At 40.7% G+C, this 11,360-nt stretch overlaps 1 long non-coding RNA gene across 1 annotated transcript in view; it reads right to left on the reverse strand.

The window, feature by feature from the left end:
- Positions 1 to 5,628: 5,628 nt before the first annotated feature.
- LOC115030605 overlaps positions 5,629 to 11,360 on the reverse strand; it is a 13,988-nt gene continuing 8,256 nt past the window's right edge. The window contains exons 4-5 of the long non-coding RNA XR_003836192.1: positions 9,331 to 9,679; positions 5,629 to 5,666 (exon numbers count right to left, since the gene is read on the reverse strand). This is a non-coding gene — a long non-coding RNA (uncharacterized LOC115030605). The remainder of the gene's footprint in view (positions 5,667 to 9,330; positions 9,680 to 11,360) is intronic.

Raw genomic sequence — 11,360 nt, forward strand, 5'->3', positions numbered from 1 at the left:
CAGGCTGGCCTCGAACTCAGAAATCCGCCTGCCTCTGCCTCCTGAGTGCTGGGATTAAAGGCGTGCGCCACCACGCCCGGCTATTTTCAAGGTTTTGTAGGAGATTCTCATTTTTTTTTTCCAGAGATGTGAAACCAAGTACATTCAAAATACGCAAGATTTTCCAGTTTGGTGGGTAAAAAAAATGTTAAGTCAGTAGAGAAAAACTACTTTATGGAATTTTGTGAGGCTACAAGTTGGCCTAATGAAGTAGAACATTTTCCTGTTGCTTGGGCTAGATATATTTCAATGACAATTATTTAAAATAAATGGTATTACTCAAAGGAAAAAAAATAACTTAGCATAGTTTCTTGTAGTAGTCAATGTAACAGAAGTCAGAAACAAAAGGGAAATACTTTCTTTCAGAAGAAAGATATAACAAAAAATATTACTTGTAATAGTTTCCCACATAAAGATGAACTAGATTATTACTACTTCTGGAGTCATGCTTAGAAAAAAGTAATTTTGAAAGTTCTAAATGGCACAAGTAAAGGCCAAAGAAACTACATTACTAGACTCCAGTCAAGGTATAGTCAAGAAAGAAAAGTTAGATACTTAGCATCCTAGGCAGAGCTGAACCCTGTATGACACTAAACCATTAATCATAGATCAGTTACAGTGAACAAAACAATGTAGACTTCACAGGGAAATAATTGTTGATATCAAGACAGATGTTGGGAAAGCACAGCAAAAATGTGCTTAAGGTGGATACCAAATTGTCTGTGCTGAATTTTACAGCCTTGTTTCATAAGTTTCTCTACATTCTTTTTCTAAAACTTTTAGAAGTTAGAGCAACTTTCCCCCCCTAGGATATTTAAGTCAATATGCAGACTAAAATTAAACAGTGAATTTAAACTAAGATATGTATAGTTTTTGTTCATGTGTATTTAAGTGAATGGGACTTAGCAAAGTGCAATTTATTCAAGTGTTATTGAACCCGATATAGTAGTATATGGATATATATATTTTCAATCAGTTCTATAAAATAGAACTGTGGGAGGCAGGTTTTTTTTAACTGTTTGAGAATTTCATACATGAATATAATATATTTGATCAAATGCACTCCCCTCCAGTTTCTCCTCTATCCATATCAGGACTATTTCTTACCAACTTTTCGTATAAGTGTTTTAAACCCAGAGTCCATTTAGTGAGCATGGATGTAGGACAGTCGGATGGAATATGGGGGTAGCCTCCCAGGCTGCATCTGTGAAGAAACTGATTCTCCAGCAGCCATCCCCTGTCCATGCTTGGATTCTGAATGGCTTAATCTTGTGCATTTAATCACAACTATGACAAATCTGGCAAATACCATTTCTGATGCAGACATCTACCTCTAACTCATTCAGTCTCTCTAAGACTCCTTTTCTACTATGATTTCTGAACTGCTGGGCTGTGAGATAGATGATGGATGGATGGATGGATAGATAATAGACAGACACCTTCACATATTGACCAATTGTAGTTTTCTATCAATTGCCCCCTTCTGTAAAAGAAGCCTCTCTGAAAAGGGTCAAGAGAAACACTCATCTGTAGATCTAGATAGGAACTGAGCAGCAGTTTATCATCATCATTTAGCTGAATAGTAGTATAAGGTTTTCCCACCAGGCCTGTGACCTAGCCAGCAACAGGTTTTTGTCCCAGGTAAAGATATAAGGCATGAGTTCTGCCTTGTGAAGCTAGCTTTAAATCCAGTCAGAAAGTGGTTACTCCCCGTTTCCTTGAAATCCATTCCACCATTGCTTCCATTTGTGGGAATTCCAATTTAGATACACATACATGAAGATTCAAATCTTGGGTCCATATATGAGAGAGAACACATGGTATTTGTCTTTCTATGTCTGGGTTACCTCACTCTGAATGATTATTTCTAGCACCATCCATATCTTCAAATTCCACAATTTTATTTTTCATACACCAGAATAATATTCCATTTTTTATATGTAGCACATTTCCATTATCCATTTACCAGCTGATGAACATCTGGGTGGTTTCCGTTTCTTGGCTGTTGTGACTGCATCAGCAATGAGCACGGGTGAACAAGCGTCTTCAGAGGATGGAGTTCTTCGGGAATAGGAATGGTATAGGTAGAGCTTGTGGTCGCAGATCGAGTTCCAGGTTTTGAAGAACCTCAGCCTTGATTTCCATAGTGGCTCTACATCTCTCAGCAGTGAATAAGTGCCCCCTTCTTCCACACTGGCATTTTTTGTCTTTTTTTTTTTTTTTTAATCTTGGCACTTCTGATTGAAGCTAAAACGCCAAATCTTTTTTAAACTTTTTATTCTTTGAGTTTCACATCAGGCACCCCAGTCTCATTTATCTCATTACTTCATATCCACCCTTTGTGCTTGCAGCCTACCTCCAAATGAAAAACAAACAAACAAACCCCAAAACATAGGGAACATCCCATCATGGAAGCTATAATATGTCCCGGTGTGTCCCACACATCTTCACTCCCAAATGTTCATTGCAATGAGTCATTGGTCTGGTTTGAGATCTCTGGCTTCTGTAACATTATCAATATTGAATCTTCATCGGGACTTCTCCTGGTTATCCTGGTTTTGCCCTGGGTCTTGGAGATCCTACAGCTTTGGATCAACAGGACTGTCATATGTCCTAACCATTTTCAGATGGTGAGATTTTGGGGTGGGCCGACTCAGAGCCCTGGATCTGTGCCTGGGTGGTAGCTGAGCTGGTCAGCATACTTGCTCTCCTATAAGTACCACCAGGGTGAGTTCTCCAGCAGTGCCTCAGCTAGGCTACCCGCCACTCAGTTCTCCTCTCATGTCCTCAGGGCTGGCTCACCTGCACCCAGGCCCCAACGCCAGCTCCACTGTACTGCCCAGTCCAGGTAAGGGCCTACTCTCCCAAGTGCTGCAGCCTGTGAGGAGCTGGGCCAGTGCTCCTGCTCTCATGAGCCTGAGCCCTGCTCTCCTAACTGTCCAAATGGTGATGGTAGGGAGTGAGGGGGCACATCACCCCTGCATCCACACCACATCACAGCTGACAAGTGGCAGGGTCAGCTCTCCCTTGCTCTTACCCTTGGGGCTGGCTCACCTGTGCCCCCTAGACTAGGGCCAACCCTACTGTGCTGCCCACTCTCCTGAGTGCCGCAGGCAAGGGGCACAGCTAGCTCTTCTGCTCTCAGGACCCCAGGGCCAGATCTTCCTACTGCCATAGGTGGTAAGGAGTAATGGGGGAAGGCATCACATACACCCTACCACCACCTCGTGGCAGAAGAGTGGCAGGGCCAGCTCTCCCACTCAGGGCTGGCTTGCCTACATCCCCACCACCTAGGGTCAGCTTTACAGTGCTGTCTAGGTGAGGTGCAGAGTCACACAAGTGCTAAAGCTGGTGAGCGACAAAGCTAGCTCATGACCTTGTGGGCAGCTTTTCCATCTGTCGGAGGTAGCAGGGGGCATCACTTCTGCTGTGTCACCCCATGCCAGATGAGTGGTAGGGTCAAATCTCCCACACTCCTGCCCTCAGAGCCAGTTCACTCACACACTTGCCACAATGGCCAGCTCCACTGTGCTGCCTGATCAAGGTCCTGCTCTCCTGAGTGCTGGTGAGAGATGGGGCCATCTCTCCAGAATGCCACATCTATGAGGGGCAGCATCAGTTCTGCACATCCACGTGATCCCCTGTGGCTGCCACAACCAGGACATCCCCATGTTCTCTAGTGGTAACATGAGCCAGACATCAACATGGAACCCTGCCACTGTGTAGCCACAGAACCAGACATGGTCCTCAGTCACCTCAGACTGGGACCTCACCAGGGCCTTAGGTGGCAGAGCTGGCCATTTACAACAGGCTACTCCTCTCCACCCTTGAGTCTCCAGTTTCCTCTCTTAAAAATGCTCAAGCTGCCCCACCTCTCCTTCTCTCCCATCTGTATGCCACATACTCATACATTGCAGTGGCTCCTGCCGCAGGCTGGCCATGGCTGGCAGGTCCCTGGGTGACATCCTCTATCCATGCTGTGTGACATAGTAATAAACAGGTGTCAATAGCCCATCTGTGTCATGCTCCAGAGGGCAGGTCTGTGGGTAGCATGGTGGCCTACAGTCTGTGTCTGTCTTCCTTCTCCCATGCTGTGCTATGTGGATTTGATTTGACTTAAATTGATTTTTATGACTCCTAGGCATAAAACAGCTTTGGCCACCAAACCCAGGCATCAAGCTAGGATGAACAAAGGACTGCCAATCTGCCATGTCCCTGACCGATATAAGAACACCAACTACCACCAACAAAGTATTTTTTTGCACTTGCCAGGGAGGTTCAAAAATAATTTTAACTTACATTTCCCTAATGATTAAAGATATTAAACATTTGAAAAAATATTTCACAGCCATTTGTATTTCTTCTTTTGAGAACTCTGTTTAATACCATACTCTAAATTTTAATTTGGTTGTTTCCTTCATATTTAGTTGGAGGGTTTTTTTTTTTAGTTCATTTTTTGTTTGTTTGTTTTTGTTTTGTATTGTTTTTTGTTGGGTTTTTGTTTGTTTGTTTTTTCAGTTCTTTGTGTATTCTAGACCCCACCCCTCTGTCAGATGTATAATTGGTAAAGATTTTTTTCCCCATTCTGAAGATACTCTTCATTTGAATGTTTACATTCTTTGCTGTCCAGATGCTTTGTCCTGTAATGAGGTGTCCTGTTTGTCCGTTGATGGTCTTAATTCGCCTCTTCTACCAGGATCCTGTTCAGAATGTCTTTTCCTGTACTTATAACCTACTTTCTCCTCTGTCAGATTTGGAGTATCAGGTTTTATTTCCAGGTCCTGGATCCATTTGGAGTTGAGTGTTTTTCCAAGGCGAGAAAAAAATGGATCTGTTTAATTCTTCTACTTGTAGATATCCAGTTTAACAAGCATCGTTTGGTGAAGATGCTATCTTTTCCCCAATGTGTGTTTTTTGGACTTAAAAATGAGATGGCTGTAGGAGTGAAGGCTTATATCTTGGTCCTCAATTGTATCCCAGTGTGCCTGTTTTTATGCCAGTGCCATGCTGATTTTATCACTGTAGCTCTGTAATATATCTTGAAATCAAGGATGATGATTCCCCTAGCGTGTTTTTATTGTTCAGAACTTGTTTTTTGTTGTTGTTGTTGTTGTTTGTTTGCTTGCTTTTTATTTGTTTTTTTGTGTTTTGCTTTGTTTTGTTTTTGCTGTCCTAGGTCTTTAGTGTTTCCATATGAATTGTGAGCTTATTTTTTTTTCAATTTCTGTGAAGAATTGCATTGGAATTTTGGTGGGGATTGTACTGGTTCTAAGATCATACTTTTTAGCTACTTTTATCTACCACCCTAGTCCCCTCCAGCCCTCCAACACTAGGTGGGAGAGAAAGAAGGTTAGGGGGGTAAGGGGTCTAGACCTTTATAGGCTGCTTCCTGCTGGTTAGGGGAATTGGGTCCCTTGGGGGAAGTCCAGACTTCATCCTCAGGATATCTCCCCTTTCTTCTTCTTGTCACTTTGCTTATGACCACTTGACAAACCATAACAGCAGTGGTGGCAGCAGCCGGGGAGGCCATTGCCACTGTCTCTCTTGAGGCTTTGGAATTTTTATATCCTCTCCAGAGTCCCCAGAGTTCCAAGTGCAAATTATCTTCAGCTGGCAGAATCATGCCCCTGCCAAAGCAAGCGACAAAAAAATCAGAGTTGGCTGCTATCTGAAGCAGCCCCATATCCTGCACCTGGGATTAAAACAAAAACGTTCACATAGGATAGCTGGGTTTTTGTTTTTGGGGTTTTTTTTGTTTGTTTGTTTTTTGTTTTTTAAGAAACCAAAATTCTCACTACAGGTTCTGTGGCTTCTTTTGATAAGATGGCCATTTTCACAATATTGAGTCTGCCAATCCACAAACAAGATGTGCCTTTGAGTCTTATACTTCCTTCTGTTTCTTTCTCCGGTGCCTTGAAGTTTTCATTGTACACAATTTTTGCTTCTCGGTTAGATTTGTTCTACAGTATTTTTTGAGATAGTTGTGACTGGATTGTTTTCCTGATTTCTTTCTCACTGAGCTTGTTCTTGGTGTATAAGGTGACTACTGATTTTTGTGTTAATTTTGTACCCCGCTACTTCATTGAATGTGTTTATCAGTTGTGGAAGTTTTCTTGTAGTGATACCACCTGCAGGTAGGGATATTTTAACTTCCTTTCTTAGTTATATTTCCTTAATCTCCTCTCATCTTGCTGCTCTACATAGGAGTTCAGGCTCTGAGGCTAGAGTAATGGCTCAGTGGTTTGGAGTGCTGGCTGCTCTATAACCAGCATCCACATGGTGGCTCACAACCATCTGTAACTCCAGTTCTGGGCATCCAATGCTTTTGTCAGACCTCTCTGAGCAAGCAGGGGTGCACATGCAGCCAAATCACTGGTACACATAAAATAATACAGTTTTTTTTAAGACTTCATGTATTAAATCTAGTAAGTCAGAAAGGAGGAGACATCTTTGTCTTGTTCCTGATTTTAGCAGAAATGCTTAGAGCGTTTCTCTGGGGTTGTTGCATGTTGTTTCATTGTGGTGAGATCTCATACTTATATGTCACTTGTATGCCTTAATTCTACAGAACTTTTATCATGAAGTGGTGATGGATTATCAATAAAGGCCTTGCCTGCATCTAATGAGATGATCATGTGGTTTCTTTTTGGTTATATTAGTGTAGTGGATTATAATTATTGATGTATGTTGAACCATCCTTGCATCTGTGAGATAAAACCAGCTTGATTGTGATGGATATGTTCTAAAATTCAGTTTGAAAGTATTTTCAACTCCTGTGTGATAAACACAGGGAGAGTTGACCTATAAGTCTGTGTTTTAGTTGGGTTTTATCTGGCTTTTGATATGGTTCATATTACCTTTGTAAAAAGAACTTGAAAGTGTTCCTGCCTTTTCTTACAGAATAATTTGAGGAGTGTTAATGTTAGTTTTCTTGGAATAACTGGTATAATTCTCTGTTAAATATATCTAGCCTGGGCTTTTTTGAGTTGGGAGATTTCAAAGTGTTAATTATTTTCTATTTTGTATATTGTTTATTGTTATATGTCTGTTAAAATTATTAGTTGTCTTTGCTTAACTTTGCTATGTCATATGTATCTAAGAATTCATCTAAGATATTTTGGTTTATTGGAATATGATTTTTTGTTTGTTTGTTTTTTAGATAGGGTTTTCTCAGCATAGCCCTGGCTGTCCTAAAACTTGCTCTGTAGACTGGACTGGCCTTTAGCTCAGAGATCTGCCTGCCTCTGCCTCCTGAGTTTAAAGACATGCATGAACATGCCTCTCCACAGGATATAACATTTTTTAATCTTTTGTGATTATCTGAATTTCTTCAGTCTCTGTTGTAATATGTCCCCTCTCAGCGTGTACTTGTATTAGAGTGTGTGCTCACTCTGTCTTTCTCTTTCTTCCTCTATCTGTATCACTCCATCTCCCTCCCTCTTCCCTTTGTACCTTGGCGTCCTCTTTCTCCCTTCCTCCTTCCTTCTTCCTCATCCTCAGATAATTTGGCTAAAGGTTTGTCAATCTGGTTAATCTTTCAGACAACCCATTCTTTCTTTCATTGATTGTGGGGTTTGTTTCTATTTCATTAATTTTGCCTCTAATTTTTGATTCTCTCCCATCTGCTTTGGAGGTTGTTTGCCCTTGTTTCTCTAGGGCCTCCAGGTTCCTTACTGTTACTTTGGGATGGCTCAGACTTTTTGGTGTGGCCACTTAGCACTATAAATATTAGGACTGACTTCATTGCTCCTCATAGCTTTTGGTCTACTGTGTTCTGTTCCATTCAATTCTAGAATTTTACATTTTTTTTCCGTCTTGATTTCACTGGTGACCCATTTATTCTTCAATAGTGAATGGAGTCTAAATGAGTTTGTGTTGTGCACTCTCCAGTTTCCCTGGCTGCTGACATCTAGCTTTTAATCTGCTGTGTTCAGGTAGAATGCTGGGTGTTATTTGTTGAGACTTCATTTATCTCCTAAATAATCCATCTGTTTTGGAGAAAGTTTCGTGGGCTGATGAGGTGATGTGTATTTCTGTAGATGCCTTTTAGGTCCCTTTGATTTATGGTATCACTTAACTCCAGTATTTAAACTCTGTTTAGTTTTTGTTCAGATGGCCTACCTTTGATGAGGATGGATGAGGTTGCCCAGTATCACTGTATTGAAGTACAATTTTTTTTAAACAAAATTGGAATTGTAATATTATTTTGATGAATATAAAAAGACCTTCCTAATCTCTTCTGACTAGTTTTCGTTTAGTCTGTTTATTGTCAGACGTTAGAATACACCTGTTTTGTTTTGTTTGTTTGTTTGTTCTTTAATTCCCAATGCTTGGATACCATTTTCCATCTCTGTCTACATAGAGTTGATGATAAGGTGTGTTTCTTGGAGGCAGCATGTAAAAGTACCTTTTATTCTCCTGAAGTAATTGTCATCTCCAAGGCTTACTACCTGTTTGCTAACCTAAGCCTAGTTCTGGAAGCTTCTATTCTCTGTATAATCTAACCTAGGCCTAGAATGTTTTTAGCCTCTGAGACTTACTGCTGAATAAGCGCACCCTTTCTAGTTCTTTCTGAACTCTGGCTGGCTGGTTCAACTCAGCTGCTTTGACTCAAACTCTTTCTCTAATCAGACTGATTCAGTCTGGCTTCTCTCAGCTTCTCCTGAAGCTTGGTCTCAAACTAACTCTGGCAATCTGTTCTAATCTTCTTCGCCCTCCTCATTCTCTGGTTTGTTCTGTCTTCATCTATATCTACCTTGTCCTCTCTGTAACCAGTCTCTGTATCCTCTGCAGAAATGGTCCTTTAATTACTCTTTATCATGGAAGTTTTAAAATTTCTTCATTGATTTTAATAACTAGCACTGCTAGGTGTAATAGTCTAGTTTGACAATAACAATTTTTCAGAACATAGAATACATCTTTCTGGGTGCTTCTGTTGTTAACATTTTCTGATTATTAATCAGCTGTTATTCTAAATAGCTTTCCTTTATAAGTGACTACAGCATTCTCTCTTGCAGCCTTTACAACTATTATTTATTTAATGTATAAAATGTCATTCATTATGAAGTTTCTTTTATGTTCCTATCTGTTGGAAGTTCTGTAGGCCTCTTATACCTAAATAGGCATCTCTTTCTCTAAGTATAGACTTTTTTCCTGCAATTTACCTGAAAATATATTCTATGCCTTTGGTGTGGTAGTCTTCTCTTATGCCAATAATCTGAAGGTTAAGTCTTTTCATGATTTCCCAAAATTCTTCCACACTGACCTTTATTGAGCAACCCAATTCCTTACCTTGCCCTCTGGTTCCAGCACTGTTTTCTATGTGATCTGTCTGTTGCTGAGGCTTTCCTCGGTGGTTTCTAGTTGGCTTACTGAGTGTTTTACTTCCCATCATTTCACTTTGACTTTTTATCGGCAATTCTCTTTATTGACTTCTGTTTTCATATTTTGTATTGGCAACTTTAGTTCATTCAGCTTTGGATTCTCTTTGTTTTTCTTGAGTGCAATTTTAATCATTCTTTTGACTTTTCTGGAAGTTGTTTTCATTGGAGTCCATCTTTAAGGGATTAATACTTTTGGGAGGATACATGCTTTCTTGTACTTCCATTCTGTTTCTCCTTTGTGACATCTGTGGCAGGAGCTGGACAGATAAGGAAAAGCAGCATAGCGCTTAGGACATGGTAGGGACCCTACCTGCCTTGGGGAGGTGGGGGGCTGGGTTGACTAGCGGGAACTGTATTCTCAGAAAGATAAATAAGTAGACTACTTGGTAAAAGGATCTATTAGCATGGCTTACACAATGCTTAATGACATATAATTGTAGACTTCTGCTATACACTCTACCTGCCCATCCAAGGAATTTCAAGCACCCAGGAACATCTGATTTCCTCACATAGTCAACATTGTTTGGGGCTCTGCACCACTCTGTGTTTTGTTATTGTATATTAATTTATTCTCTTTATAATGTCTTTTCCCTTTGACTGATTCCTCTCAGTATGTACCTATAAGGTTACTTATTTTTAATACTAATGTTTTGACAGGGTTTCTGTCTACAAAAGGAGCATGCCATTTCTGCTCTTCTGTGTCTTTTTGTTTGTTATTTGGTTTTTTTGAAATATATTTTCTCTGTGTAGCCCTGGCTGTCCTGGAACACACTCTGTAGACCATATTGGTGTAAAAAAATGTATCAGGAAAGGGGAGTGAAAGTAGATTAGGGCTTATCTCTCATTTCGTTCTGCTAGGAGAAAGTATACTATGTAATTTGTCAAGAGCATGTTCTCTACTCTTGCAGAGGCCTGACACTCAAGGTGCTGCTGTCTCCTCACAGGGCAGCAGGAACACTCTGACTAAACTTGGAGGCTCTGTGTATAGGGCTCTTGATTCCATGAGAGAGGAGCCCTTGTGGCCTGATTACCTTTTAAGGGCTTGTCTCAATATACCTTGGAAGGGACAAATCCAAATCCCACAGGAATCAAGTAGTGAGGACTTTGTGCCAGGCAGTGGAAAACTACTATTTACAAATGAACAAAGTCAAATCTATGCTTTAGAAGAACAGATTGGCACTGTAAGTGGCAGAGGTGGGGACAGGCAATGAAAGAGGAGACAAGATAGCCAATCAAAACATTACTCCAGTTGAAAAAGAGATTCTGGGTCATAAAACTATCAAGTGTGTAAGCCAAGAAGCAGTGTGTCAGGTTTTGCTGGTACGGTTGTCCATCCACAGTAAGCGTATAAATTATATTCAAACAGGCCCGAAAGCCGAGAGCACTTTTCTTTTTTCTTCAGTACTCCATCCTTTATTGACAATACTGATTGTCCCCAATAAATGTTCAGATAGAGTGTGTGTGTGTGTGTGTGTGTGCTTTCTCCATGTGACATGGCTTTCAGGTAACATGGGGCTTGTGCTCAGGAAAAAGGACAAGTCAGTTTGAGAGCACTTTTCTTAGTAAAATGAAATGCCACACAACAGAAAGAAGATACTTAAGACTTGGGAAATAAGCAGGAGCAGCCTCTTGCAGGTTTCAGAACCACAGCGAGCGCTAAGAGTAGCTTTGACACCCACATGAAGATAAGAGTTTCAGCTTTGGTTAAATTGGAGACTTGAAACCAAAGCTCCCCATGACTGCTAGCTACACCTACTGTCCAGTAAAGCCAAGAAGTTGGGAAGAATGTTTATGAAGTCTAGTAGTACACACCTGGAATCTCAGTGTTTCGGCAGATACAGAATTGCCACAAGTTCAAGGATAGCCTGAACTATAAAGAAAGACTAAAAAGGCTTTTCTTGCTCTTGCCTTCTTGCTTCTGCTCTACCCTCTCTCCCC

This window comes from Mus caroli, chromosome 3, assembly GCF_900094665.2.
Source record: "Mus caroli chromosome 3, CAROLI_EIJ_v1.1, whole genome shotgun sequence".
NCBI lineage: Eukaryota > Metazoa > Chordata > Mammalia > Rodentia > Muridae > Mus > Mus caroli.